This window comes from Mytilus edulis, chromosome 7 (assembly GCF_963676685.1).
Source record: "Mytilus edulis chromosome 7, xbMytEdul2.2, whole genome shotgun sequence".
NCBI classification, from domain to species: Eukaryota; Metazoa; Mollusca; class Bivalvia; order Mytilida; family Mytilidae; genus Mytilus; species Mytilus edulis.
Window position 1 is genome coordinate 54,663,176 of NC_092350.1, and position 6,630 is coordinate 54,669,805.

At 36.5% G+C, this 6,630-nt stretch overlaps 1 long non-coding RNA gene and 1 pseudogene across 1 annotated transcript; both read right to left on the bottom strand.

Annotated features, from left to right (window-relative positions):
• Positions 1-203: 203 nt before the first annotated feature.
• LOC139481797 (uncharacterized) lies at positions 204-6,168 on the bottom strand. Its single transcript, XR_011654687.1, has 2 exons — positions 5,524-6,168; positions 204-506 (listed from the first exon to the last, which is right to left on the bottom strand). It is a non-coding gene; the product is annotated as an uncharacterized lncRNA (long non-coding RNA).
• LOC139481795 (uncharacterized) lies at positions 3,529-5,461 on the bottom strand (annotated as a pseudogene).
• Positions 6,169-6,630: the final 462 nt, after the last annotated feature.

Here is a 6,630-nt window from a genome sequence, read left to right on the forward strand (position 1 = left end):
ACCCCTGTTCGCCAACGTCGCCAACTTTCTGAACAGTACCCCTGTTCGCCAACGTCGCCAACGTCGCCAATATTCTAAACAGTACCCCTGTTCGCCAACGTCGCCAACGTCGCCAACATTCTAAACAGCACTGTCACGGACGGACGGATGGATAAGTCTTTCAGTGCTATTTTACAATATTGACTAAAGAATCAACGATTAGAATAAATAACTTATTTAATAAACAAACAAAAAAAAACAATTAAGAAGAAAATATACATCAAATTATTCTCAACATTAAAGTTCAAATAAATAGTTCAACAGCTTCAGTAGTTTGTATATCCAGATTACTTCCCTTTATATCGTTATGACGGTTATGGTATCGTTATGACGGTTATGGTATCGTGCACGACAGTTCCACTATAATAGGTAGATATGTTGTTTGATGAATTATGTATGAATGCGTTCAATCAATATGACCACTCCTTAACACCGCAGCATTGTATTACTCTGGTGCAGGCTGGAACCTCGGAATTGATGCACTAGACAGTAGAACCATTGTAGGTTAAATTTAGCTATCAAATATGAAAATGCTCTAACGAGTGTGGCATCCTTCCACACGAAAATCCCAAGCAGAAATAAAATTACAACGTGTCCAAAGAACTCATCTGACCACTGTTTAAAAATAGCCAAACCTGTCCGAAGAACTCGATTGACCACTATTTAAAAATAGTCAACAGGTGTGTAAATAGGCCAAGCCTTATCAGTGTGCGTTTAAACACAGGTGAACCAAACTTAGGCCAAACGTACATATATACATAAAAGCGTATGTTAAAACTATGTATAAAATAAACTGTGAAAAAAGGCGTCCTGCGCAAAGACTGCAAGTGCAATTCTCTGATCATTACGACAATTTCGAAATCATTATCTATATACAAGTTTGACTGAATAAATATGTGAATTACTCTATAAAAATTCATCTGGATCGTGACATCACCTCCCCAATTTAAGAAAGTATTCTTACTTTCATTTATCTCCACGATCCTATATACGACTCAAAAAATCTGCTCCAACGTTGTCCTTTCCTTTGATGGCAACAATCCTGAACCTATACGGTTGTAACAAGAGTGACAATCTCATCAATCGAGCATTTGCAATTTTAGACTTTTGCAAATATATCAAAGGTTGATGGTCTGTCTCCAATATAAACTGTTTACCATATAAATACCTTTGAAATTTGTTGATTGCCCATACAATGGCTAGGCATTCTTTCTCGATAGTGGAGTAATTTCGTTCACTAGCTTTCAGTTTTTTACTAGCGTACGATACAGGCAATCTAATATTACCTTCATCCTGTAGCAGTATGGCGCCTACTCCGTTATCAGAAGCATCAGTTTGAAGGATAAATACCTGAGAAAAGTTCGGCAACTTTAAAACAGGAGCTTTTACTAATGCATTCTTCAAACTCGAAAATGCTCTTTCATGATTAGCTTCCCAACGTACCTGATTTGGTTGTCCCTTTTTCGTCAGATCAGTAAGCGGACTAGCTATATCTGAGAAATTGGGAACAAACTTTCTGTAAAATTCAGCCATGCCAATGAAACTTCTGACTTGTTTCTTTGTTGTAGGCCTATGAGCATTTTTGATTACCTCAATTTTATCTGGATTTGGTGAAAGACGATCCGTTCCAACAATGTGACCTAAAACTTCAAGACTGCTATACGCTATATAACACTTTGAGGGTCTTGCTGACAAATAAGCAGATGCCAACCTCTCAAATACACTCTCCAAAACCTCCATATGGTAATTGAAAGGACGTGTGTACACTATAATATCGTCAACAAAATCAACGTTTTCCAACCCTTCTAAAACTTTTCTCATACAACGTACAAAGTAGCACCACTATTGACCAGGCCAAATGGCAGAACCTTGAATTGGAACAATCCTCTAGGTGTTTGGAATGCTGTTTTGGGTTTTGCAGCATCCACAAGACTAATTTGCCAATATCCCTTGGTTAAATCAATTTTAGATATAAACTGATAACCAGACAACTTTGAAAACATCTCTTCTATATTACCCATCGTTTCTGCATCGAAAATTGTAATACTATTTAAACCTCTGAAATCTATACAAAACCGATTACTCTGATCTTTCTTCTTCACAATCACAAATGGACTTGAATAAGGACTATCTGATCGCTCAATGATATCCATTTCTATCATCTTATCGACTTCCTTATTTACCGTGTCTAGCATAGCATATGGTATAGGATAAGGTTTAAATCGAACAGGATCATCAGAAGTCAACTTGATATCGTGCTGTAGTACATTTGTCCTACCTGTAATATCTGTCAACACGTGTGAGAACTTATCTAGTAAACACTGTACCTTAACTGTTTCATTTGCTTTTAAAGCTTCGTTGATATGAACATCTCGTAATGTCTCCTTAGCAACTGCAACAGGCGTTTCGATTAACTCACTTTCGTAATTGTCCACATCGTCTGTATCTTCATTTTCGAGATCTATAACTGATACTGTAGCAACAAAACTTACCTTGTGATCTGGTGCACTAACGCACACGTTAGTTTGCTCACGTTCAACATACAGTTTCAACATGTTGACATGAAACATTTTAAATTTACCTCTCATATCAATTCTGTAATCAAGATCACTTATCTTTTCTACTATAGAGAATGGTCCTATCCAATGCATCAGCAACTTATTTGCTTTAGTAGGTAGTAGCACCAATACCTTTTGACCTACCTTCATCTTTCTTGAACGTGACTTTCTGTTATATATACGTGACTGTTTACGTGAAGCTTTCTCTAAGTTTTGTTTAACCAATTCACAAGTCGATTCCAATCTTTCTCGTAAATTGATAACATACTCGTATGTGGACCTCACTTCAGGATCAGTAATTTCTCTAGTCCACAATTCTTTAAGAATTGTCATTGGACCTCTGATTGGCCAACCATATACCAATTCAAATGGGGAAAATAAAACACTCTCCTGAGGTACTTCTCTGTAGGCAAATAATGCTGGTCCTAAATACTTATCCCAATCTCGCGGACGCTCTGCACATAGTCGTTTCAACATCATCTTCATCGTACCATTAAACCTTTCAACGAGTCCGTTACACATAGGATGATACGGTGTAGTAGTAAGCTGTCGAAGAGAAATCAGTCTACTCACCTCAGACATTAAATTGGAAGTAAATTGTGCGCCCATATCTGTCAACATCTCTCTTGGAAAACCTACCCTACAAAATATATCAATCAATGCTTCCGCTACCCTTTCTGTCTCGATAGATGGTAACGCTACTCCTTCTGGATACCTTGTAGCGTAATCAACAAGAGTTAGTATATAACGATTTCCTTTATCAGTTACTGGTACTAAAGGTCCAACTATATCTACAGCTACTCTGCGAAAAGGTACATCTATGATAGGGGTTTTACCCAAAGGGGCTCTAACTTGCTTACCTTTTGGTACAGTACGTTGGCAAATATCACAGGACTGGCAATACCGCTTGACATCGGATTCAACTCCTGGCCAGTAAAACTCTGATAATACACGATATACTGTACGTCATGTAGCCATATGTCCAGCCATCAATGACTCGTGTGCTAATTTCATGACATCGCTTCTATAAACTTCAGGAACGACCAACTGACGGAATAACTTACCATTTTCTACTTTTGGTGACATAAATTCTCTATACACAAGTTTCTTCTTCACTATGTAATTTACTTTTGTACCATTGGTCTTCTCAAAGTTTCTGCCTTCAGCAACATACTGTCTAAGCTTCGACAAACTTGCATCAGACTGCTGTTCATTCTCAATGTCCTCTAGACTAACATCCTTAATACTTCCTGGAACTTTTAATTTCGGATATGGATTATCTCTATTCTTCGCTTGCTGTCGAGTTACTACACTTACCGACGGAGATATATCGGGATCATAAGGCTCCCTAGCACCATCTATGTTTCCTATAATAACATCATACAATGGTTGTTCCATACACCATGCTTTTACTTCACCTTGATAATAAGGACTGTCTATAGTAATTATAGCTATAGGTACTTTAACACTCGATCCATCAGCTAATACGCATGTCTGATAATCATCTAGAAAACAATCTATACTTGCAAGACTTTTCTTTATAACGACTCCATTACATCCTGTATCGCGAAGTACTGTCACAACACGGTTACCTATCTTACCTTTAGCTACAGGCATTTTGATTGGTTTCTTTTCACATTGTTCAGGTATTGTAAGACTACTAACCTGTGTAGTTATAATGCTATCAGTTAGAGTAATAACATTACCGCAAATAGGAGTTTCCTTTACTCGTGAACCACTATTCTGTACATTACCAACTTTGTTTTTTAATAATGGACAGTTCGATATCAAGTGATCTGATTTGTTGCACTTAAAGCACTTTCTATCAAATCTGTTTCCACCACCATAACCTCCTGTATGTCTATTTCTATCTCTGTCACTTTGCTTTGGCGGTTCTTGGTTCCGTGCATTGTTGGGTTTTTGAGACGGCTGTGGCTTACCTTTTTGAGTCTGATTTGTAAGTGATACTATATTTACTCGCCTTGCCTCCTTAAATTGATCAGCATACCGAGTCATATCATCTATGGACTTCGGTACTCTCTCTTTCAGAAATAACATTACCTCGTTATTACATATGTGTAAAAACTGATCTCTTAACATAAGATCATAAAGTCCATCAAACGTCTTCAAAACATTAGACATATCAATCCACCTACTAAAATAACTACCCAAACGAACAGAAAACTGTTGAAACGTTTCACCAAACTCTGGACGACAAGATCTAAACTTCTGCTTAAAACCATCTTCAGTCATGTTATACCTCTTCAACAAACATGTCTTAAGAGCATCATAATCTAATGCTTGATCTGATGGCAGCAAAGCGTACACATTTAATGCATTACCTTTAAGAAGTGCACTCAAATGAGTGGCCCATATTGATTTGTCCCATTTTTGCGATATAGCATACCTTTCATAACGACGCAAATATGCATCCATATCATCAGTACCTTCCTTAAAAGGAGGTAGTTTAGGTAACTTTGAGGGGTTAACATTACCTTTTTCTTCCCTGTGTTTTTCAGTTTCAAATAAACGAGTATTAGCTAGCCTTTTCAATTTCAATTCATGTTCTAATCTTACCTTTTCAACTTCCCATTCTTCCTTCTCTCTTTCTCTTTAAAAACGTCTATCATCGCGTTGTTTCGCCTGTTGTGACTCAATGAACCTAATTAAATCTTCATTGGCTAACCCCAATGACTCACCATACTGTCGTAACTCTTTTAGACTCTCCATGATTGATTCCTGCTAATATGACTTGCTATGTAACAATAAACTAGACCAAGGACAATGCTAAATATATCACATATCTATATCTCGTAACACTACGCTTTAGTATCACAGTTGACCATAGCCTGGTCCACAAGTGTCAATCGCAACACAAAATAAACAATAGCCTTAGTCTAAATTTACTCTAAATAACAATACCTACATTAAATCTACTGTTTGTACTTGCAGCGTGCAACAACACCGAGGCAATGTAGTGTAGAAGTATTACAAATTCTGAGGTTCCAAACTACCAGGATTCTGTCGACATTACAGTTTCTGAAAAATACAATAGTAAGCTTTACTACACGTTATAAATGTATATTCAATGTATAAAACAAATAATAATTCTTCTATAGAAAATATAAATTTAACTTCAAAATGTATAAGAAAAAAAAAACACTTCAGACTTATCCCACTTCTGACACCAATTGTCACGGACGGACGGATGGATAAGTCTTTCAGTGCTATTTTACAATATTGACTAAAGAATCAACGATTAGAATAAATAAATTATTTAATAAACAAACAAAAAAAAAAACAATTAAGAAGAAAATATACATCAAATTATTCTAAACATTAAAGTTCAAATAAATAGTTCAACAGCTTCAGTAGTTTGTATATCCAGATTACTTCCCTTTGTATCGTTATGACGGTTATGGTATCGTTATGACGGTTATGGTATCGTGCACGACAGTTCCACTATAATAGGTAGATATGTTGTTTGATGAATTATGTATGAATGCGTTCAATCAATATGACCACTCCTTAACACCGCAGCATTGTATTACTCTGGTGCAGGCTGGAACCTCGGAATTGATTCACTAGACAGTAGAACCATTGTAGGTTAAATTTAGCTATCAAATATGAAAATGCTCTAACGAGTGTGGCATCCTTCCACACGAAAATCCCAAGCAGAAATAAAATTACAACGTGTCCAAAGAACTCATCTGACCACTGTTTAAAAATAGCCAAACCTGTCCGAAGAACTCGATTGACCACTATTTAAAAATAGTCAACAGGTGTGTAAATAGGCCAAGCCTAATCAGTGTGCGTTTAAACACAGGTGAACCAAACTTAGGCCAAACGTACATATATACATAAAAGCGTATGTTAAAACTATGTATAAAATAAACTGTGAAAAAAGGCGTCCTGCGCAAAGACTGCAAGTGCAATTCTCTGATCATTACGACAATTTCGAAATCATTATCTATATACAAGTTTGACTGAATAAATATGTGAATTACTCTATAAAAATTCATCTGGATCGTGA